Source organism: Thamnophis elegans, chromosome 9 (assembly GCF_009769535.1).
Source record: "Thamnophis elegans isolate rThaEle1 chromosome 9, rThaEle1.pri, whole genome shotgun sequence".
Taxonomy (NCBI): domain Eukaryota; kingdom Metazoa; phylum Chordata; class Lepidosauria; order Squamata; family Colubridae; genus Thamnophis; species Thamnophis elegans.
In genome coordinates this window covers 65,820,668-65,845,830 of record NC_045549.1, presented here as the reverse complement: position 1 = coordinate 65,845,830, position 25,163 = coordinate 65,820,668, and positions in this window count along the sequence as shown.

Below are 25,163 nucleotides of genomic sequence, written 5' to 3'. Positions count from 1 at the left end.
ACACAGATGACTTACTCTCTGGAAATAAATACTGTGGGGGTAAGACACCCCTAACACCCCTCGGGTGTAGTGTATGTGTTCTGTTAGGATACAGCCTGTTGTGCCTTAAACGGCTTCTACTGTACCACCTTAAAATGGATTCTACTGTACAGCACTGTGGAGTTGCCATGGTAACAGCTTCACAATACTCCACAAGGGGGCTCCCTCTGGTAAGGGGGAAAATCCAACATTAGAAATTGCAGCACATTCATGAAAGGAGGGTTGGGATAAATAAATACCTGGGCAGCGCTGGGTTGTCAGTTAGTACATAATAAAAATATAATGCAGATATTTATGTGATAATGTCAATGCACACACATGGTGTGCCTGGGTGGGTGTGGCCAACTCAATGTCACTCACATCGATGGGCGCTTTGCCTTAGCTGTTACAATGTAATAAGGGTTAACCGGAGAGGCAGTTTCTGTAAGCAGGTCAATAAAGATTAGGCTAGAAACAATACCAGAATGTTTCCTCCTTGCCTTCCTTACAGGATTAGCCCTGTAAAGCGGAAAAAAACAAAATGGGATTTCTTCCAACAATCGGTTCTCTAAACAATTTAGAAAGTTAATAACCGGTTCTCCCGAGTGGGTGCAGACTGGCTGAATCCCACCACTGGGCTGAACCCAAGCTTAGTATGCTGTATGAATATGGCAAGTAGGGTTTGAGTTAACCCAGTAGTTCAATATATTGCATGAGCACAGCTGTGGGGTACCATCAAAGAACAATATGCCAGAACAAACTTCTAAAAATAGATGCATCTGAAACATATAACTTTTATCTTTCTGATTCCTCTCCCAGTCTTTCATCATATTTATTCTCTAAAAACAATGTCTTCGTTTCCTGATATCTCAGCTTTGAGATTTGATGATGTTCTCAAACAAAATTCCTCCTTTTTCCTTTTGACTTTATTTGCTTTTTAAAGGTCTTACGTGTTTACTTGTTCCTATACTTGAAAGTTTATCTTCCAGCTAGTACGTGAATTTGTCCAAAATGCATGGTAATCATACAAGAGTTAGGTAATTAGGTATAATAATAATAATAATAATAATAATAATAATAATAATAATAATGTATCAGTCAAATACCTGTTAGAAATCCCAAGCATTTCAGGCCAAGACCCATGTTATTGTAAGATTCTTAAAATTAACATAAAATTGAAACCTGAAGTTTTTCTTTTAGGATCGTTTGGATAAGGAATTGGGAAAAAGGATTTGGAACGTTGTTATTGTATATGTTGCTTGCAGCAAGAATGCTATATGCACAGAAATGGAAATATGTATCAAGCCCCATAACAGAATAATCGATTGAAAAAGCAATATTGCTAATAGAGATGGCAAAATCGACTATTTTAATTAGAGAAAAGAATATATCTCAGTTTTGTTTCGACTTGGGAATCCTTTCTGGACTTTGTGCTCAAGGTAATAAAAATGAACTTTTGACTTGGGCTTTGCTGATTAATCTAGTTTTGTGTCATAGAAATGGGCAGTACTTGTTGATAGAGTAAAAAGTTGAGCATGTACTTCTATTTTGTGCTTTACTGCGCTGAAAAAAGTTGGCAGTGCATGCTTTTTTCTTCTTTCCCTTTTTGCCTTAAATGTTTCTTTCACCCCTTTTCCCTTCCCTCTTTCCCTATTATTTTTATTATCATTTGTATTTTATATCATGGTAATCTTAGGGGAAGGGACAAGGTGGCTCAGTGGCAAAGACGCTGAGCTTGTCGATCAGAAAGGTCGGCAGTTTGGCGGTTGGAATCCCTAGCGCCGCATAACGGAGTGAGCTCCCGTTATTTGTCCCAGCTTCTGCCAACGTAGCAGTTCGAAAGCATGTAAAAATGCAGGTAGAAAAATAGGGAACACCTTTGGTGGGAAGGTAACAGTGTTCCGTGCACCTTTGGCATTTAGTCATGCTGGCCACATGACCATGGAGACATCTTCGGACAGCGCTGGCTCTTCAGCTTTGAAATGAAGATGAGCACTGCCTTCTAGAGTCGGGAACGACTAGCACATACGTGCGAGGGGAATCTTTACCTTTAATCTTGGGAGGGAGGGGAGAAACCCAAGAATTTCAGCAGTAACAAGTAACGTTTATTATGGCTTGTCCCATTCGGTTGGAATTTGGGACATTCCCCCCCACCCCGCCTCTCCAAGCTTTTAAAAAATGTATTTACTACATCTGGCTGTTCCATTCTGTGCCACCTTTTGAAATTTCCTAAAGGAGGATTTTTGTCAACAAGATGTTCAAAAAGAATTAGTCCGTCAAAACTTTAAGAGACACCGGGGTTGAAGTTCATCTTAAAAAAAAAAAAAGAGTTTTGATAGCAGTGATGACTGACGACAGATTGCGACGTTTTTCTTTCTTTTTTAGCTTTTGCCTTTGTGTATTTTGAGTGCCATAAATTTTTTAGTCAGATGTACATGCAGGTCTCTTTAGCTGGAAGCCAAGTTTAGCTGGCTCCTTCAGGAAAAGGCACAATCATCCACTTGTTTTCCAGCTGCCAGAAGGTCCGTGTGACCTGGTTTGAATGTATTGTTGCAGATTACGAAAGGAATCAGGCTAGGTGAGGAATGCTTATACAGGAAGTGGCCCAGGCAAGTCGGCATGAAGACCGACTGGGTTCAACCAGCCTGCCATTACACCTGTTCTGCTCTTTTGCACCGGACCTGTTGGAAGAAGTGATGGTGATCTAGCCTGATGGGGAGCAGGGAGACGGGGAGGGTTCAGGAGACTCTGCTTGCTGAGGTCGGACATGTCTTGGGAAGAGGAAAACAATTACGGAAAAGCTACTATGATAGCAGGATTATTATGGAGGGTTACAATGGTCTCTAGGTGGAGGTCTCTCGCCTCACAATCAGGAGTGCTGAGAGTTCGATCCCAGGTTGAGGCAGATATGTCTGTCTCAGGGCACGTTGAGAATATATCTGCTGGATATAACTCTGCATTGGTGACAGGAAGGGCATCTGGCCAGTAAACATTCAGCTCCATTCAGTTGCCCAGAATCCACCCCGCAAGGGATTAGGGAGGGTCTTTAAAAGGAGAAGATGATAGCAGGATTATTATGGGATAGTTGCCCGGATGCAGTGGTGGGATTCAAATAATTTAACAACTGGTTCTCTGACCTAATGACCAGCTGGGTAGGTGTGGCTCGGTGGTCATGTGACTGGGTGGGTGTGGACAACTCAATGTCACTCACATCGATGGGCGCTTCGCTTTAGCTGTTACAATGTAATAAGGGTTAACCGGAGTTTCTGTAAGCAGGGCAATAAAGATTAGGCTAGAAACAACACCAGAATGTTTCCTTCCTGCCTTCCTTATAGGATTAGCCCTGTAAAGTGGGGAAAAAAAAATGATATTTCTTCCAACAACCGGTTCTCCGAACTGCTTAGAAAGTTAACAACCGGTTCTCCCGAATAGGTGCAAACTGGCTGAATCCCACTACTGCCCGGATGGTATAACTTATGAATCTTAGATATTTAAATGAGCGCATTCGTGGGTAGGGAAACCAGGGCAGGAGAAATATGGAGCACACCAACTTTTGGAGTAGTATTTTGTTAACTTTATGTTGCAGGTCATTCTTTTTCTACTTGACCCACCAGAATGGTATCTTGAGATGTTTCACTGAACTTGTAAATATGAAATTCTCATTAACCGATAGATATGAGTTTAAGTGCGATATATCGTATGTTTTGCCTCAAATATTTTTAAGAATGCAACTCTTGGATTTTTTCCCCATGTTTCTTTTCTGGAAACATGAGCTCCGGGATCCAGTAATTTGCAAAACCATATTTAGTTTTCTACAATGGTTCCTCATTTGTAGCCAGGGAGAGCTGCACCCGCTGCAGCAGAAGCGAGCAGAAAATATTGGCACTCCAGGAATACCTTTATAAATGCTCACCATTTGTGTTTAATAATCCAGGTTAATTATCTGTTTGACCTTTGCGTAGGAAGTTTAACATGGAGCTGCAGGTATATGCAAATCCTACCCAGCTGCATTTTGGCTTTGAAGATGCATTCAGTTGATTTTTTTTGTTTGAAAAAAAAAGTATGCAAGTAGAAAAATAAGAACCACCTTTGGTGGGAAGGTAACAGCGTTCCGTGCGCCTTCAGCGTTTAGTCATGCCGGCCACATGACCACGGAGACGTCTTCGGACAGTGCTGGCTCTTGGGCTTTGAAACAGAGATGAGCACCACCCCCTAGAGTCGGGAACGACTAGCACATATGTGCGAGGGGAACCTTTACCTTTAACAATTATTAAACCCCCCCCCACTCTCTAAGAAGAATAGTCAAATCAAAGTGGTGTCTTAGGATGTATAGTTACAATGAAACATACAAGGGTGGGAAAGTTGGTTTGTTTGATGCTCTTCACGTAAGTCACAACTTTCTTATCAGTGATTTTAAATGCTTTTTGGAATGCAATATAATGATACTGCAGCTGCTGGCAGGGGATCAAATGAACAGGACTAGCATTACCGAGAAATAAGATTGTCAAAGCTCTGCGTGCATTTCTTATACGTTGGGTGCAAATCTATTTCCCTGCCTTTCTTTCTCAAATCTGATGGCTTCCAAAGCTTTTAAGATTGCATTTTGTAGAATGTTTCATCCATGTATAACTGAAGTCCAGCAGCTTGGAGATAATCACTATCCAGAACATACACACACACTTGGTGTTTAATGACTGCAGACTTTGTATCTTGAGATTTTGGTTCTAACAAACTGCTTAATCATAACTACAGTCAGGATAACTGTGTGTTTGTTAATAAAGGCCCAGGGCTCTCTCTTATGGAGATTAGATGGGCTATATGGCAGCTTCAGGAATATATCATTTCATTGCAGATTGTATGGAGAATAGTTCCACCGCTCCAAGCAATTTGCATTTTGATGTTCCTATCTAGAGCCCTGTATATCAAACCACAAACAGATGAAAATGTTTTGCTAAAGAGAATAAAATTTGTAGAGAGCTTTCATGGTCTGAGCGGGATATCTACAGCATGTCTTGTTAATGGAGGCTGGCTCTGAAGCCTGGCAGTCCATATACCATTAAAGCTTCCTTGTTGGGATCTTTCGCTGGGTGAAAAGGCGCATCGTAGAGCAACATTTTTTGAATCAAGGTACTTCAGATGGGTCCAAAATCCTGGACCCATGACTCCAAAGAAAATGAGATTTGGGAAGGTTTTGACTATTTCAATGATACTTTTCACAATATCTTCAGCATCCTCAGCAATCTGTGAAAATTTCCCAGCCAGTTTTGCAATCCTTCCTCTGCCTGCCTGCAGCAGGGCAGGGCAGGGCAGGGCAGGGCAGGGCAGGGCAGGGCAGGGCAGGGCAGGGCAGGGCAGGGCTGGAAGGAGGGAGGGAGGGAGGGAAGGAAGGAAGGAAGGAACTGTCATGCACTCTCTCTGGCTCACGCCATCCTCCATGAGTTCTTCTGATCTGTGCCACCCCTCTGTGTGCCTTTCCTGATTCATGCATCCCCCTTAGCCTATGTCAGTCTTCCACATGCCTTCTCTGACCTGGATAGTTTTCCTTGTACACGCCAAACACCCAGGAAGGAAGGAAGGAAGGAAGGAAGGAAGGAAGGAAGGAAGGAAGGAAGGAAGGAAGGAAGGAGCACAGTTACAGGAAGTGAAGGAAGGAGAAAGGGAGTAAGGAAGGAGCAGAGTTACAAGAAGGGAAGGAGGAAGAAAAGGAGGGAGGAGCGAGGGAGGAAGGAAGGAGCAGAGTTTCAGGAAGGGAAGGAAGAAGAAAAGAAGGAATAATAGAATAACAGAGTTGGAAGGGACTTTGGAAGTCTTCTAGTCCAAGCCCCGGCTCAGGTAGGAAACCTATACCATTTCAGGCAGATCGCTATCCAATCTCTTCTTAAAAAGCTTCCAGTGTTGGAACACCCACAACTTCTGGAGGCAAGTCATCCCACTGATTAATTGCTCAAAATTTCCTGACAGTTAGAGGAAGGAAAGGAAGGAAGGAAGGAAGGAAGGAAGGAAGGAAGGAAGGAAGGAAGGAAGGAAGGAAGGAAGGAAGGATTTTTAATAATCCCTGCCAGATTCCCATGTGGAACTTAATGGGAAGCTGGCAGGAAGTCAGACGTCACTCCTATCCCACTGCTTTTTTGCCCACCCATCATCATTCTGTTTCACAGTTTTGGTAAGCAAGTACGGAATCTCTGAAACAACTGTTGGAAGAAATGTCCTTCTGGGTTCGGCTCCAAGTGGGGAAATACTGGAGACATGGAGGCTGCTTGGAAAGATGGTTTTAATGGCGGACAGGACCACGTGGCTTGAGTCCTGAAAAGAAAAAGTGATCACATGCTTCAATGTTGATGGAGAAGAGAAGGGAAGGGAGGAAGAGAAGCTGAATCCCTGGTTTTATGCCCTCTCTGGCCTTTGATCTTGAGCTTGTATTCTGATTGGTTGTCAGACTCCCATGAGGCCATGCAGGGGCAACTCTCTAGGCTGTGTTTTGAATCCAGGTTTAGTTGAGTTCTCAGATGCCATGAGGCGAGTTGGGTAAAAGGGCCAATGTTATCATGCCTTAATCCCATCACTCTGGAGCTGAACGGGAGAACTCTTTATTATGTAAAGTGGACTAGCTCAGGCTTTAATGGCTCATTGACAAAGGGGGATGGGCAGGAAGCTGCAGGCAGCTATTCTGTCTTTTAAATCATGTTTCTTCCTTTTCCACATCCAGAGAAATATTCTGCCTTTTCAATATTTCGTAGGATATTTCATTTTTCTGGGAGAGGGCTGGGTGATAACTTCCTACACTCAATGGGACACAAGTTGTCTGATCTTAACACTTGGTGTATACATTTATAAATTGTAACTGTCATTGGCTGCAATGAGTTATATCCTCTCACAAACGTATGTATGTTCTTTACTATTTAATGGTTGCTGTTAACATATAAAATACTCAAAAGAGCATTGTATTCTTTGGCCTGTTTTCTGGATATTTACAGTCCAGGGGTGAGATTCTACCAGTTCAGACAGGTTTGGGCAAACTGGTAGCTCTGATGATCAGCTGGGAGGGAACCCGTTCGGCCCATCGATCAGCTGGGCCCAGCCGCCCCCCGTGCTACTCTCCTACTTTTATCTTCTCAGCTGATTTATGTAGCAGAATGGATTGCTGCACAAATCAGCTGTGATATTCCTCCAAAGGAACCCAGAAGTGAAGATTTCTTCAAATTTGCACGCTCAGCGCAAATTGCACAATCACCAAACCGGTTGTTAAACTGGGAGGATCCTACCACTGATTTACACACCCCTTCCTATTTTCTGTAAAGTATTTCTTGAAGATTTGATGTCATGCCTTTGGATTTACCCTTTTCAAGTGTATTGGCTGTATTGTAGTGGCGTTTACTCATATTTCCCATTACCTGATTAGACTGTAACTGTTGGAAAGCAGAGGCCTGCACTGCATGAATTGTTATCCGTTTTGTGTAAGAGTATAAAAATAAAGTGTAACCACTGGTGCTTGCTTGATTTAGTGAGGCAGTAAGGTATAATCACGTCGAAGAGATGTGGAATACACATAGCTCAGGGTTGAAATGTGGAATTCATGGTGCTCTCTGTGCTTGCTTTTTTTTCGTGCAGATATTTCGTTACCTAACTAGGTAACATCATTGATCTGAGTGTGGATTTTTCCCTGATGGTACTACCAGGCTGGGTAATGAAATGTCTGAGACAGCAAATAATCAAACGGAGAACTCCCCACGTCCCATGGATGCAAAACTTTATTTGAAAATGCCAAGCAGCTGAACAAGAAAACAGAATACCCCTCTCTTCCTTGGTTTGCTTCTGAGTGGCCAACATGGAAATATGTTTGAAAACTCAAGGAAGTAGCATGTAATTAGCATGTTCTACTGATGTTCTTGTTGTTTTGCTGGCCGAAAACAATGGAAGAACCTTTTGAGTTGAGGAGTCAGGTACCTCCAGCCCTGATAGGAAGCATCTTCTGTCTCCGCGTGTTTGACATCTGCTTTGGGAACTCAACCATGTGGGTGGCAGTTTTGGAGATAGCTCAGCCCTTTCCAATAACCCTCAATTTCTCAAGGCTATTTCGTCAGCGTTCTCGGCAATGTTCTGTATTTCCATTACGCAGTATAGGTAATCCTCAATTTACAACAGATTTGTTTGAAGTTACAACAGCACTGAAAAAAAGGGACTTATGACCATTTTCCATACTTACAACCAGTGGTGGGCTACTGCCGGTTCGGACTGGTTTGGGCGAACTGGTAGTTGCAACTTGTGGGTTGCCCCCCATGCCCCTCAGTGCTATGCTGTCCTATTTAGCCTTTTTTTAATGCCGCACTATGCGCACAAGGGTCCCGTATGTGAAGCGCATGTGCAAGAGACTGGGCGCGTGCGCGGATGGCACATGTGGTCACATTTTCAGTGCTGGGCGAACCGGTTGTTAATTCATGTGCCACTCACCTCTGCTTACAACAGTTGCAGCATCTCTATGCTCACATGTTCAGAATTTAGATGCTTGGCAACGGGTCCATATTTATGATGGCTTCAGTGTCCGGGGTCCTGTGATCACCTTTTGCGACCTTCCAACAAGCAAAGCCAATGGGGAATCCAGATTCACTTAACAACGCATGCTACTAACTTAACAACTGAAGTGATTTACTTAGCAACTGTGGCAAGGAAGATCATAAAGCGGGGAAAACTCACTTAACAACTGTTTCACTTAGCAACAAAAATTGCAGTCATTTCATTTCATTTATTAAATTTTTTTTTAAATATTATTTTTATTAAACATTATTACCTTTAAAAAACAGAAAAAACAATACAGCGACATAAATACAACGACATAAGCAAGACGAATCATACATAACAATATAAAGTAAAACATACAGATACAAATGCCGTTTTAGATCAACATGGCCCATAAAGTACAATATTTGGGAATTTGGCTGACGGAGAGATGTTCCTCTATCAAGGTAGATAACTATATGAAATTGCTACAACAGGTATCCAAAGATATGACTAATTGGAGTAGCAAACAATTGTCTCTGATGGGCAGGATCGCGACAGTCAAGACATATGTATTACCAAAATTTTTGTTTTTGTTTCAAACGGCACCAACTAAATTGGACAAAAATTTTTTTAAATCCTTGGAGACAATAGTGACACAGTTTATATGGCAAGGCAAGAAAGCACGAATCAAAGCCCAAACTTTGCAAAAACGCAGAGAACTGGGAGGCTTCGGAGTACCCAACTGGGAAGCATACTATAACGCAGCAATCATGACATGGGTGAAAGATTGGGTGATGTTGAATAGAAGGCACCTATTGGCTATAGAGGGACATGACCTCCCCCAGGGATGGCATGCCTCTCTCTGGCAAGAAAGAGACACCCCCCATAGGTACTTCATGGGACATTATATTCGGAAGATTTTGATGGGGGTCTGGGAAAAAATGAGGAAAAAATATTATCTTAGGGTTCCGTGTTGGTTGGCACCATTAGAGGCCTTAACGCATCCGAGTTTATTTAATTGGACAAGAAACATAACATATAAAGATATCATGACAGAAGAGGGCAACATAAAAACAAAGATGGAATTAGAGCAACAGGGCAGGAATTTGGAATGGTGGGAATATTTACAGGTTAGAAACAGGTTTAAAAGTGATAAGGCACGTTTCGGGATCTACCCAAACCCTCAGGGGCTAGATAAGATCTTGTTTGGTGGAGACAAAAAAATGTTATCGAAGATCTACCAATTTTTGACCTGCCAAGATACTAATGAAGAGATGGACAAAAGCCTTCTAACAGTATGGGAGAGAAACCTAGGTTATGAAATTGAAATGGGTAAATGGTGGGATTTATGGAGTAAGACCATTAAACTTACAACATCTACTGCATTCAAAGAAAACATATACAAGATGGTTTATAGGTGGCACTTCCCCCCAACGAGGTTAGCTAAGATGTTTCCTGGGTTATCTCCATTGTGTTGGAAATGTGGAAGAAAGGATGGCACATTCTACCATATTTGGTGGTCCTGTACTGAGGCCACGAAATATTGGAAAAGGATTAAAAAATGGTTAAAAGAGGTTACCGGGGCAAACATTGAATGGAGACCTGAGAACCTGTTACTAAGCATCAAACCAGATAACATAAGCAGTTCAATATGGCATTTGAGCCTGCATATAATTGTGGCCGCAAGAATAACCTATGCATAATTTTGGAAATCCACCACTATACCGCCGGAAGATGCTTTAATTAAAAAGATCTACGAATGTGCAGAAATGGACAGAATGACGGGTTGGCTGAGGGACAAAGGAGAAACAGAACATTATCTTAGCTGGAACCTATGGTATATGTGGGCGACTAGGAGAACAGCAGGGACTTAAAATGGGGAAAGTTAACATTTATTAAATTTATAGGCTGCCCAATCCCGGAGGATTCCGGGCGGCTTATAACGAAAGAAGAAAAAAAGAAAAGCAAAATAAGTAAAAAAAAAAAATAGTTTAAAATTCACAACACACATACGTTCTAATCGGGGCTGGACCTTAACACTAAGGTCAACAGCCCCAGGCCTGCCGGAACAGCTAGGTTTTAACGGCTTTCCTGAAGGCTATGAGAGTGGGTAAGGTCCAGACCTCTGGGGGTAGCTGATTCCACAGGGTCGGAGCAGCCACAGAGAAGGCTCTCCTCCGGGGGCCCGCCAGCCAACACTGTCCGGCTGACGATATCCGAAGGAGGCCCACCCTGTGGGATCTTATCGGCCGTTGGGAGGTGTATGGCAGTAGGCGGTCTCGCAGATAGGCTGGTCCTAAGCCATGTAGGGCTTTAAAGGTAATAACCAACACCTTGAGTCATAGGTTGAGGACTACTTGTTATAATAAACCATTTAATTTTGCCAGTACAAGTACTATCTCCGTCAATGTAATCTCCTTATATACTTATAGGAGATTCACACTGCTTCATTAATGCCACGATTGGAGTAAAAACAGAACTTTATTTGGGTGAGGTGGAGGAATGTCTGGCTAATTCTGCTCACATCAATTCTTCTTAACCCATTTTTTTCCCTTTAATTGAAATTTACATGGCAAACTCTATGGCTGAAGCACCGTGACCCCCTGCGGTTCATACCTTTGGAAAACTGCTTATAAGAATAATCAAACTCTAGCAAATGAAGTTGAGCATAAAATACTTTGACCCCCTTAAAAGTACCTTTCCAGTGGTGGAAATTTGATTTCCCATAAGGGGCAAATGTTAAGTCAAATATTTTAACCTTTTTTTTTTGCAAGCATTAGCCACTAGAAGATTGCACATTGGTAAAACAAGATTAGAAAGGAATGCTTGCCAAGTGCTGGGAATTTTAAATTAACATGGGTGAAGTGAAACAATTACTACTGTGTGTGATCTCTGTTTTTCATTTGTAGAACCTCCCATCTTTGGGGGATAACTATGATGATATTGCTATCCTGCGGCTATTGTCTTGAAGTAATAACAGCTTCTCAATTTGTAGAGGGCTGTAACATCAGAGAATTACTATGCCTGTTATGCTCCAGCTTTTGAAATATCAATCCAGATGGAAAACATACAATTGCTACCCATTTGTTGATAGTTGTAGTTCACATTTCTAGTTTCTAGTTACTGGTGGAATAAATAAATGTCCATCTGGTTTCAGTGGGGAAAAAGACACGGGATTCATGGAAGTTGCTTGGAAAAATGGTTTTTAATGGTGGACAGGACCACATGGTTTGAGGGGCAGAGATGCTGAGAATGCCTGGGTTTATGCCCTCTCTGGGCTTTTGAATTTGAGCTTGTATTCTGATTGGTTGTCAGACTCCCATAGAGCCATGCAGGGACAACTCTGTAGGCTGTCCTGAGTCCCAAGCTTGGTTGAGCCTTACTGGGTGATGATGTAATGAAGGGGCTTTGGCATTCCTATTATGGCTCTGCCTGAAGGAGGTAGATCTTTGTTATGTACAATAGACTGGCCCAGGCCTTAATGGCCCCTTTTCAAAGGTTGGGATTGGGGGTTGGGTTTCTGCCTCCCTTTTAGGGGAAATATTCTGTCCTTTTAATAATTCCTAAAATATCTCATTTTCCTACAAGAGGGGTGAGTGCTAACGTCCTACAATACTTTCTTTAGAAGCAATATTGGCTCAGAAGATTCATCGTGGATTAACAGGCTCTTCTTCTGCTCTGTCGGATCAATTCCTCTAAAACCTGAATTCTTTTGGACAATTAAAAATCGCATTAGCATGTCAATCAAAATAAGAGTTGAGGCAGCAAGGATGGGGTTTTGGTCTGATGTGGTGCATGAAAAAAATCTGGGAGAAAATGAAGGAGAGAAGGAAAAAGTTGCAAGTTGTTCTTCAGGAGTTGATTTGGCCATTAACATTTGGCAATTACCGTATTTTTTGGAGTATAAGATGCACCCAAGTATAAGACGCATCAAGGTTTTGAAGAGGCAAATTTTAAAAAAAGTTTTTGCACTCTGCAAACCTCCCAAAAATGGCCCGTTTTTCATGAAAATGGGCCTGGTTCCCCCCCCCCAAAAAGGGCATGAATAGCCCATTGGAGACTTGTAGAGTGTTCCTGGGGGGAGTGGGGTGGGGCAAAAACGAGCAGAAAATGGCCCATTTTTTTAGAAAACAGACCCATTTTTTGTCAAAAAAAGGGGGGCATTAGGAAGCTTATAGAATGCTCCTGGGGGCTGAGGGGGGGCAAAATTGAGTAAAAAACGGTCCATTTTTTGCTCATTTCTGCCTTCCCCACCCCTCAGGACCTCTCTGAAAGCCTCCTACAAGCTACGCACGGCCATTTTGGTGAAGGGGCAGGGTTGCAGGAGGCAAAAAATGATGTATTCAGTGTATAAGATGCACCCAGATTTTCAGCCTCTTTTTGAGGGAAAATGGTGCGTCTTATACTCTGGAAAATACAGTAGGCGTTGTGAAATACCCAGAGTTCATTTAGTGATACTTCAAAGTCACAACGGCACTGGAAAAGTGACATATGACCGTCAGAATGTCACAAAAGATGGTCACGTAACAAGGAAGTGATCGTATTTACTTATCTTCCTTACTGGTTCGCAAATGTGATCTCCGTGCATGCACTAAGCCTTCCGCGCATGCGTTTTTGGCTTAAAAAGGTCCTAAATGGGATGCCATAGAGCTAGGGGTGGGTGGGCAGATCCTCCTGCGATTTCCACTACCGGTTCAGGTGAACGGGTCCAAACTGGTAGAATACCACCTCTGCACATGACCCCGGGACCCCGCAACCATCGTATATATGTGTCAGTTGCCAAGCATCAGCATTTTGAGCACATGTTGCAATGGTTGTCGGTGTGAAAACCAGTCATAAGTCACTTTTTCCAATGCCGTTGTAACTTTCTAACGTTCGCTAAATCAAAAGTTATAAGTCGAGGACTACCTGTAGATCGGCTGCTCCTGTTAGAACTGTCCTCCGTGAATTTACTCACTCTCCTTTTAAACCCGAGGTAAAGGAGCCGTCGCCACTTCTCGGGGTAACGAATTTCACAATTTAATGATATGTGTGGTGAAGAAATGCTTTCTTGGGCTTAAGTTTATTTCCAGTCATTTTTCCTCAGATTCTAGCGTTGCGGAACATCGCCATACCACATGTGATTTTTATACCACTCAATATTTTTTTATTCCACGACAGGGGTGTCAAACGTGATTTTATTGAGGGCAGAAATCAGGACTGTGTTTGTCTTTGGGGGTGGGGGGATGGCCAGGGGGCATGGCCAGCTCAACGTCACTTGTGTTGGGGGTGCCTGTGGTGGCCCAAGTGCTCTGCCGGTAACAATGGCCTCCTGAACACCGTTTTCGGCTGCGACGGCCTCCTGCAACCCTCTGCCATTGAAAAAGGAGCTTGGAAGGGCTGCCATTTTCATTGGCAGAGGGTTACAGGAGGTCGTTGCAACTGAAAACGGCACTCAGGAACCTGTTTTTGCTGGCAGAAGTACTGTGGTCCAGTCCTTTGCTGTTTCCAGGGCACCCCACGGGCCGGATCTGGTCCCCGGGCCTTGAGTTTGACACCCTTGTTCCAAGAGAAGGATGCATGTGCTAGTCTATTAAATGCGTATCTCCAAACAGTAATCATCATCTTCCCCTTCATTCTTGTAAGGCTGATGAGAGGATGGAAATATAATGTGAAGTCTTATTCTGCTCATCCAGTTGAGACTTCCCCAGTGATGGGATCCTAAATCATATACAGATGGGTGGTTTTAGCTGTTGGAGAGGGATAGAATGGAAAGCTCAGCTTACGAACCTTGTCACATTAATTGCAAACAGTGCAATAATGTGCGACTCGTGGAATCACCAAAGCAGTGTGTAATCTTTGGTGTGAGAATCAAAAGTGTTTGAAATAGAAGATAATATTTAGGGCAAAGGATCCCGTTTGCTTTGATTACTCAAAGGGCAAGGTTGGTCCTTTTCCTTTTGGTTTACTTAACATTACGATTCTAAATCGGGCATTTACACATTGGGATTTAAGAAGGTGGCATTCTTTGAAAAGTGAAAGATTACCATATTTTTCAGAGTATAAGACGCACCAGAGTATAAGACACACCAAGGTTTTGAAGAGGCAATTTTTTTAAAAAAGTAGGTAGGTAGATAGAGGGATAGAGATGGAGAGAAAGAGAGAGAAATACAGTGGGTAGGGAGGGAGGGAGATACAGTAGTTAGGTAGATAGGTAGATAAAGGGAGAGAGAGGGAGAGAGAGAGAGAGAGAGAGAAAGAAAGAAATACAGTAAGTAGGTAGGGAGAGAGAGTTTAGGTAGGTAGGCAGGTAGAGGTATATAGAGAGAGCAATAGAGAGAGAGAAATACAGTATAGATAGGTAGGTGTTTCTGCTGGCACAGCACTTGAACAATGTAATTCTCATCAATCAGTTAACGAGCTTTCCAAAAGGAAAAAAGAAGTTTTTTGCACTCTGCAAACCTCCCAAAAATAGCCAGTTTTTCGCGGAAACGGGCCCATTTTTAAAAAATGCATGAATAGCCTTGGGGGGGCTTGCAGAATGCTCCTGGGGGGATGCCCCCCCCCCAAAACAAGCAAAAAATGGCCCGTTTTGTGTGAAAAAAATTGCATGCAATTCATGGAGGCTTATAGAATGCTGGGGGGGGGGGGCAAAAACATCCCATTTTTTGCTCATTTCTTCCCTCCCCAGCTCCCAGGAGCTCTCTGAAAGCCTCCATAAGGGTATGCACAGCCATTTTGGTGAGGGGGGTGGGGCTTTGGGAGGCAAAAATTCTGTATTAGATGTATAAGACGCACCCAGATTTTCAGCCTCTTTTTTGAGGAAAAATGGTGCGTCTTATACTCCGAAAAATATGGTATTCTCATAGTCTTTTGGCAAATGACATGATTAACAGTTAAGAGTATTTAATCGTAATTGGGATATTCAAGATTCAGTAGAATTATTCTTTAATTGTGATAGGCTTGACTTTCAGGTACGGATGGCACGCAGCGAAAGGGATCTATAGTTATGGAATCCAGCACACAAGCTGAATATTAATCCAAGGATTTTAAACCAACAGCACAGGTAGTCCTCGACTTACGACCACAATTGAGCCCAAAATTTCTGTCGCTAAGTAAGACCGTTGTTAAGTGAAATTTCCCCCATTTCACGGCCTTTCTTGCCACAATTGTTAAGTGAATCACTGCAGTTGCTAAGTTAGTAACAGGTTTGTTATATGAATCGGGCTTCCCCGTTATCTTTGCTTGTCAGAAGGTCGCAGAAGAGGATCATATGACTCTGGGAAACCGCAACCGTCATAAATATGAACCAGTTGCCCAGCATCCAAATTGTTGATCATGTGACCATGGGGATGCTGCATTGGTCTTAGGTTTTTCAGACAGTACTTCTGAGAGCAAAAAGTACATAAAACTAAGCAAAAGGTCGGCAGTTCGGCGGTTCGAATCCCTAGCTCCGCATAACGGAGTGAGCTCCCGTTACTTGTCCCAGCTTCTGCCCACCTAGCAGTCGGAAAGCATGTAAAAATGCAGGTAGAAAAATAGGAACCACTTTGGTGGGAAGGTAACAGCGTTCCGTGCGCCTTCAGCGTTTAGTCATGCCGGCCACATTACCACGGAGACGTCTTTGGACAGTGCTGGCTCTTTGGCTTTGAAACAGATATGAGCACTGCCCCCTAGAGTCAGGAATGACTAGCACATATGTGCGAGAGGAACCTTTACCTTATATATTGGAAGTGGCTTCTAGAAGATATCTCATCCACCATTCCTTTTCAATTGTAAAGGTTCAACAAATATGGAAAATATAGTCATCCTTGGAAACGTGTTTTAAAACGAGATCAAGTTTTGACCTGTGTACAAAAAAAATCCCACGCTCTTTCTCAGTGTCAGAAAAAATAAAAGGGAGATGTGTATGTTACTTTAGAAGTTGATTTTGTTGGAAAAATGATTTCTGTTGGCATATGGTGCAGAAATCATAATGTCTGGCAAACTGCTGAGAGTCTTGTTGCATTATGGCATCATGTAAAAAGGATAAACACAATTACTGGAGATGAAAACTTTGAAAATGCAACCGTAAGCACTAGTGAACAAACTTTTTAGCATTCCAAGTGCAAATTCAATGATAGCGATAATTCTGCAGTGTATTTATCCCAACGGCTCATGCTTCAGCATTTCCAGAGAGCAGAGGTGATGTTTCAAAATCCTGATTGACACAAGCCCCGATTGTTTAATACAGATGGTCCTCAACCTACGACCTCAACAGACCCCGAAATTTAGATTGCTAAGCGAGAAATTTGTTGAGTGGGTTTTGCCCCATTTTAAGACTTTCCTTGACACAGTTGTTCAGTGAATCACTGTAGTTGTTAAGTGAATCACACAGTTGTTAAGTGAATCTCGTTTCCCAACCGATGTTGCTTGTCGGAAGGTTGCAGAACATGATCCCAGGACATTACAATCAACATAAATGTGAGTCACTTCACCAGGGGGACGCTACAATGCTTGTTAAGTGTGAAAAATGATCATAAGTCACTTTTTGTATCTTATGCAACTTTGTTGTAACCTTGAATGGTCACTAAATGAACTATTGTAAGTCGAGGCCTACCTGTAGAGGAAAGATAAAGGTAGACAATTATTAGTAGCAGCACAAAGTTTCCATTTGCTGAAGGAATTCAGCATCTGTTTACATTTTTACATGCGTGGCACGACAAAACCGCGCTCCACTAAAGCGCGCCTGATTAAACTGCGTTGCTGACGTCATCAGCAGGGCGACAACAGCGACCGCGGAGAAAAAAGGGCGCTTTAAATAGCGCTTTGAAAGCAAGCCGATTCAAGTTAAGGTAAGGGTTAGGGTTAGGGTTAGGGTTAGGGTTAGGGTTAGGGTTAGGGTTAGGTTAAGGGTTAGGGTTAGGGTTAGGGTTAGGTTAAGGGTTAGGGTTAGGGTTAGGGTTAGGGTTAGGTTAAGGGTTAGGGTTAGGTTTAGGGTTAGGTTAAGGGTTAGGATTAGGTTTAGCGTTAGGTTAAGGGTTAGGTTTAGGGTTAGGTTAAGGGTTAGGTTTAGGGTTAGGTTTAGGATTAGATTTAGGGGGGTTAGGTTTAGGTTTAGGGGTTAATTTTAGCTTTAGCGTTTACAGCGTGCTTTTTTCATCGCGCTGTGATGACGTCAGCTACGCAGTTTCGTCGAGCGCGCTTTAGTCGAACACGGTTTTGTGGTGGAACCTTTTACATGTGATTTGTTGGCGTTAGCAGCAGGGGTAGTATACACTTCCCTTCCCTACCAGTTCGCAAATGTGAGTGTGCGCGCAATCCTTCCGTGCATGCGCTTTCGGCAAAATAATGGCCTAAATGGGATGCCGTAGAGCTGGGCACATGTGGGCGGAGCCACCCGTGATTTCCGCTACCAGTGATCCGGTCCGAATCTGTACAATACTAGCTCTGGTTAGCAGGTTGTAGCTTTTGTAAAGCTTTTGTACAGGATTTAATGCTTAAAACAAGGGTGTCGAACTCAAGGCCCATGGGCCGGATGCAGCCTACAAGGTGCTTAGATCCGGCTGGAAACAGCAAAGGACCAGCCCACCGTGCCTCTGTCGGCAAAACTGGAGCTCGGGAGGGCCACTCGTGGCCTTCCCGGGCTCTATTTTCGTCTGCGATGGCCTCAGTGAAATCGAGCTTAGAATATGAAAACATGGCATAGCATTATCTATCATCTCAAGGAATGTCAGAACCTGGTAACCTGAGTCACACTAACAACGCACACACTGCCTTCTTATCTTCCCTCACACACAGTTTATGGGCAAACCAGTTGGAAAGAGTTGGAGGAAACCAGAAGATATAATTTTGGTTTCAAATTCCAAGTCCCCCAATTAATGACTGTCTTCTCTGGAGGGTCCATGAGCTACACCCCCAGGGGGGGATTCCATTAATATTTTCCTGAGAATTAGAACCATTAAACGCAAGCACTGTCTGTTCACATTCCATGCAGGAGTTAAGCCAACTCTACTGGTGGAAGTCAAGGATTTCATACCAGAAAAATCTATACTCTTCCACTGAGCAACACCCTTCCTTATAATTGTAAACAGCGCTGGAAACACCAGTTGGACTCCTGAGAAAGCATACCAGGTACCACAGGGAGAAAAAGAGCCTCACTTAAGTCTGCTCTAAGACCTAGAAATATTTCAAGGTCTGAATCACACTTCTCCTCCCAAAAATCTCTTGTTTGTCAGCACTCTAGATAATTGCTTTCTCCTTTGGGTAAGAGAGGTCATTATTTCCACGGACTTCTCCAGATGGTGCACTAAATAGTGGTGTGGTAGGAAGCGGCCTTCCTTTCCCAAGGACACTTCCCTGCTTCTTTGAGGTTAAAAAAAAGTTTTCTCAAAGCTATATGAAGGCTTCTGTGACAATGATTGAAGTGATAGAAGTCTATGAAATTTTTAAAAAATGTCTCAAGAAAATAGCTTTCTTTTTCTTGATTCTCAAGCTTGTTGGATTAAGTTGATTCCATTTGATTAGTTGATTTGTTGCACACCGACAAGATAAATTAAAATACCTGATTCCTTAGATCCATGGAAAACAGTGCCATATAATGTGATGGCTGCAAGGATATATATGAAACATATTGTTGTTGTTTAAAAAATAAACCAGCTGTTGCCAAACTAGTGGGTTCCAGATGTGTTAGACTTCATTGCCAATGCTTGAGCAATTTTCCACACCCTGATAAACTCTAGATCAGGGGTCGGCAACCTTAAACACTCAAAGAGCCATTTGGACCTGTTTCCTACAGGAAAGAAAACACTGGGAGCCACAAAACTCTTCCTGTGCCTATTTCTTGAGCAGCCACAGAACTAGCGTATGTTGTTGAATTAAATGTTCTGTTTTCTTCTGAAACTTTTCTTTTGCTGGATTTATCCATGGTTGGCCTATCGGGGATTACACGCCAGCGGGTATCACACATTGACGGTTGTGACACATATTTTGAGTGACAGGGAGCCGCAGCAGAGGGATGAAAGAGACACATGCGGCTCCAGAGCCATGGGTTGTGACCCCCTGCTCTAGATGAATTTGAGATGTCAAATACGGTGTAGCGGTAAAGGTGCTGGACAAGGAAAGGGAAGACTTAGGTTATAATCTACCATTACCCATGGAATTTCATTAGGTAATTTTGAGCAATCTCAATCCAATCCAAATTTACAAGTTTATTATTCTGGATAACTAATAGGAAGAGCACTGTGGATATCTCCTTGAGCTCCTTTCGAAAAGCTAGACTATAAATCTAGTTGAAAAATAAAATTTTCTGACCCCTTATGCCGGTATCACTATAAACCCGTTCTTTTTCCTACCCTGTCTCATTGGGACCATCTTCCGTGACTATCTAGGGCAGGGCTGCCAAACTCCCAGCCTAAGGGGCTGGATGTTTCACTTGCTGGTGATGCCCACGCCAGGTTTAGTAACGGGGGGGGGGGGGGAGGAAAGTCTCAATACATCATGTGATGCAGTGGTGGGATTCAGCCAGTTCGCACCTATCCAAGAGAATCGGTTGTTAGCTTCCTAAGCAGTTTGGAGAACCGGTTGTTGGAAGAAATCTCATTTTGTTTTTTCCCACTTTACAGGGCTAATCCTGTAAGGAAGGCAGGAAGGAAACATTCTGATGTTGTTTCTAGCCTAATCTTTATTGCCCTGCTTACAGAAACTGCCTCTCCGGTTAACCCTTATTACATTGTAACAGCTAAGGCGAAGCACCCATCGACCTGAGTGATGTTGAGTTAGCCACACCTACCCAGTCACATGACCACCGAGCCACACCTATTTAGCTGGTCATTAGGGTAGAGAACCGGTTGTAAATTATTTGAATCCCACCACTGATGTGATGCCATCATGATGACGTGAGTTTGCCACCCCTGATCTAGGGAATTCATTCTCTCTTTTTTTAAAAAAACTACTCTCTGTGTTTCATAGTTTGCAAAACATATTCCCCTTTTTAATGGCTGGGATGTCCCAGGAGTCATGGAGAATCATTACCTTAATTACTGGTAATTCTGTTTTCTAGCCAGAAGGGCAGGAGGACTTGTGTTGCTAACAGAAAGAAAGGTTTAAAAGTGTGGGTGGCAGGAAGTTGAATACACAATGTTGGGAAATCCCTACTGGCGTTTTCCAAACTAGAGAGAAATCCCCAAGTGGGATTTCCAAGGAAGAAGGGAGCCTCGTTGTGTCTGTGGCAGTTTCTCCATTTCTTCAGGATTTGGTTTCCCATGATTGAAAGTCCTATGCAGTGGTTGGATGCTTTTGATACCTGCCCCCTGCTCTTTATTATAAAAGGAAAATTCCGGCAAAGAAAGGACAAAGGCAGGATGAGGAGTAAGCAAGCTTGCTATTTGGCTGTCACTTTTTATGGCGTCTCGTTGATTAATTGGCAGCGGTGATGTCAAGCAGCTGCTCGAGGACCAAGTATAAGGACTAGTGGCACCAAAACCACGAATAGGTAGTCCTTGACTTATAACCAGAGGTGGGTTCCTACCAGTTCGCACCTATTCGGTAGAACCAGTTCGTCAAATCTACCGAACCGGTTAGAAGAGGTTCCACCAGTGAACCCGGAAAGCAGGCCACACCTACAGAAGTGGCTCCAAATTTTTTTGAAACCCACCACTGGTCCTTGGATATGATTATTCTACACTATCATGCTCACATTTATAAAACTCAGTGCCTCTGTGAAAGGTAAGGGTGACTACTGCGTTTGTGGTGCAATCAGAACATTGCGTGTGTTGAAGTTGTTTTAACGCAAACCAAAATGCCTTTTAAAAAACAAGTTTACATCATATTCTGATGCCTGCCAGTGCTGTGTGTGAGGTAATTTAAGGTGGTTCTGACAAGTGTCGTCGGCATCTTCATATCCAGTCACATGGGGGGCAAGCCACTCGCATCCAGTCACATGGGCGGCAAGCCACTCCCACAAAGGAGGCCACACCCACAGAGTAGGTTTGAACAATTTTTGAAACCCACCACTGCTTATAACCATTTGTTTAGCAGCTGCTTGAAGTTGCAAAGGCACTGAGAGAAGTGACTTACAACCAGTCCCTGCACTTATGGTCATTGCAGCTGTTGGAAGAAATGTCCTTCTGGGCTCAATTCCAAGTGGGGGGAAAGACACTGGAAACATGGAGGCTGCTTGGAAAGATGGTTTTTAATGGTGGACAGGACCACATGGGTTGAGGTGTGGGGGGAAAAGGGGGACCACATGCATTGAAGATCTTGAAGAAGAAGAAAAAAGGGGAGAGATGCTGAGAGAGCCTGAGTTTTATACCCTCTCTTGGGCCCCCGCCTTGGAGCTTCCTGTTCCTGTGTAAAGAAATGTATTCTGATTAGTGGTCAGATTCCTAGGGGGCAGGGGTCTTGCTAGTAAGCTGTCTGTGTCTCAGACTTGGTTGAGCCCTGCTGGCTGATGCAATCTTCCCAGGTGCTCTGTGGTGAGATGGGTAGAGGGCTAATCCTATCATGTCCTGAGGGCCATGTCTTAATCCCACCACCCTGCAGCCGAAGGGGATAGATCTTTGTTATGTACAATAGACTGGCTCAGACCTTAATGGCCCATTGACAAAGGGTGTGTGTGTGAGTTTCTGCCTCCCTTTCCGGGGAAATATTCTGCCCTTTTAATATTTTCTAAAATATTTCATTTTCCTAGGAGAGCATTGGGATGCTAACTTCCTACACAGCATCCCCAGGGTCATGGGATTTGGGCAACCAACACATATTTAGGATGGTTGCAGTGTCCGGGGGTCATGTAATCACTATTTGCAACCTGCTTATGACAACCAGAGTCGAAGTGGGCGGGGGGGGGGGGAGCTGTAGCCACTTAACAACCGTGTTATTCGCTTAACTGAAGTAATTTGCTTAACAACCGTGGCAAAAAGCTCATAAAATTAGGCATGATTTGCTTTAAAACTGCTTTGCTTAGCAACAGAAATTCTGGTCCTAATTGTGCTTGTAATTTGAGGACTTCCTGTGCTTCCTATACAGGAGATCTTCTTCCTATGCAGAGGAAGTCCTGTACGATCATACAGGGGGTGAAGGTGGTGGCCATCCAGAGCGAGACTTCTGACGTGCACCTGTGTATGTGCGTTTGTGTGTGTGACCTTCCGTGCGTGCAATGACTCAGTGGCATATTGTTTCTTACTAGAATGGAAGCTCAAATGCTTGATCGGCTGAGAAAATTGATATCTTTAAAGGCAAGACTTCACCAAACAGTCTTGTAGGATAAAATTCTCCTAGGTTTTTCAATGCCTGAATAGGACTTTTCTTGAAAAGGAAAACATGCCTGCTCACTCCATTCAAACAGCATCGTCACATGAGATCTGTAGCTCTGGACTAGACAGACTCTTGAGTTGGCCAAGCAAATTATTATGCTTTGGCTTCCGGGAATGGTTTAAAATGGTCCCCTCCATCACAGCCACTTCCACCACCCAAACATTTACTCTCTTATTTATTTAGTCCAGGGATGAGGAGCCAGTTGAAAGACAGATGTTGATAGACTAATTCCTCCAGTCCAGGAAGGGGAATTGGTGTCTACTGACAACGGAAGGAGCACCAGGTAGAATAGCTGAAGGTCAATAGGTCAAACTATTTCCCACAGCACCAAAAGGCAAAACAAGAAGCAATGGGTGGAAACTAACCAACAAAAGAAGCAACCTAAAACTAAGGAGAGAGCAATCAAGCAATAGGACAAGTTGCCTTCAGAGAAGTGGTGGGTTTTAATTTTTTTAGAACCTCTTCTGTAGGTGTGGCCTGTTTTGTGGGAGTGGCTTGCCAGCCATGTGACCAGGTGGGTGTGGTCAACTTGTAAAATGTGGTGAAACTCACTTAACAAGCTCTTGCTTAGCAACCAAAATTTTGGCTCAGAAACTGGCATTTGAAGCACGCAAGTCTTAAAGCTGTCAAGTTACAGGACCCTTGCACCCCTAAACCTTTAGGAAAAAACTTCAGGGGTGTTCAAACTTGGAAGCTTTAAGACTTGTGGACTTCAACTCCCAGAATTCCTCCTCCAGTCATGTTGGTTCAGGAACTCTGGCATTGAAGTGTGCAAGTCTTAAAGCTGTCAAGTTACAAGACCCTTGCACCCCTAACCCTTTAGAAAAAAAACCCAGGGATGTTCAAACTTGACAGCTTTAAGACTTGTGGACTTCAACTCCCAGAATTCCTCCTCTTGCTCTTCATCTTGATGATGTGTGGACAGGTGGGGGGAGGGAGCTGGAACCGTTTCTAAACGGCACTGTAGATTTGTGGAACCTCTTCTATAGAAGAGGTTAGAACTGGCAGGAACCCACCCTTGTTTCAGAGGTTGTGGTTGCTCCATCACTGGAGGCTTCCAAGAAGAGAGTGGACAGCCATATGTCTGAAATGATATAGGGCCTCCTGCCCAAGCAAGGAGTTAGACTAGAAGACCTCTGAGGCCCCGTCCAACTCTATTATTCTAGGTTATAAAGCAGAAAGCAGCACCCAAGTGGCTTGAATTATTAAATGTTTATGCATTATTGATTTTAAATATATTTACATCAAGGTTCCAAAGTAAAAATAGGCGAGAAGGAGCTTTTCAGTAGTTTTCTGAAAGAAAACAGGCTAGCTTTACCTATGGTAGTGATGGGTAACCTTTTTGTCGTCACATGCCGAGAGCACATGCATGTGTGCGACAGCGTCCGCACCCATAATGCAATGTGTATGCGACACCCCCTGTGTGCTCCGCCCCCTGCACATGCATGCACAACCACCCCGCCCTCCCCCTGCCCCCCCCAGTGCATGCACATGCGATCCCCCTGTGCCCCATTTTGCCTCCCTGCAACATCCTGGAACCAAAAAAAAAGACTTGGCAGAACAAAGCACTGCATGGCCAATTTCTGGAAAAAATAAAAGATAAAGTGGACAGTGAACAAACTTGGTTATGGTTAACAACAGGTCCATTAAAGAAAGAAACAGAGTCACTAATCCTGGCTGCGCAAGAACAAGCTATCCGCACAAATGCCATTAAGGTCAAAATCCAAAAATCCTCTGATGATGCCAAATGCAGACTTTGCAAAGAAGCTGATGAAACTGTTGATCACATACTCAGCTGCTGTAAAAAAATCGCGCAGACTGATTATAAATTGCAGCACAATTCAGTAGCGCAAATGATCCATTGGAATTTGTGCAAAAATTATAACATTAAAACAGCAACAAACTGGTGGGAACATCAGCCTGAAAAAGTCACCAAAAATCAGATGGTCAAGATCTTGTGGGATTTTCGCATACAAACGGACAAAATCCTGGCGCATAATACACCAGACATCACACTGGTTGAGAAAAATAAGGTCACAATCATAGACATCGCAATACCAGGTGATAGCAGGGTTGACGAGAAGGAACATGAAAAAATCGCGAAATACCAGGATTTAAAAATCGAAATTCAACGATTATGGCCCAAACCAGCAGTGGTAATTCCAGTGGTAATCAGCACACTGGGTGCTATTCCAAAAGCACTGGAATTACATTTAAAACAGTTAAAAATTGACAAAATCACCATCAGTCAAATGCAAAAATCTGCACTGCTTGGATCATCCATATTACAAAAATACGTTACAACGTCCTAAGCCCCTAGGTGGGGCCCGACTAGTAATCAATGCCAAATCCGGTGAAACAACTGGCCGCTGTGATAC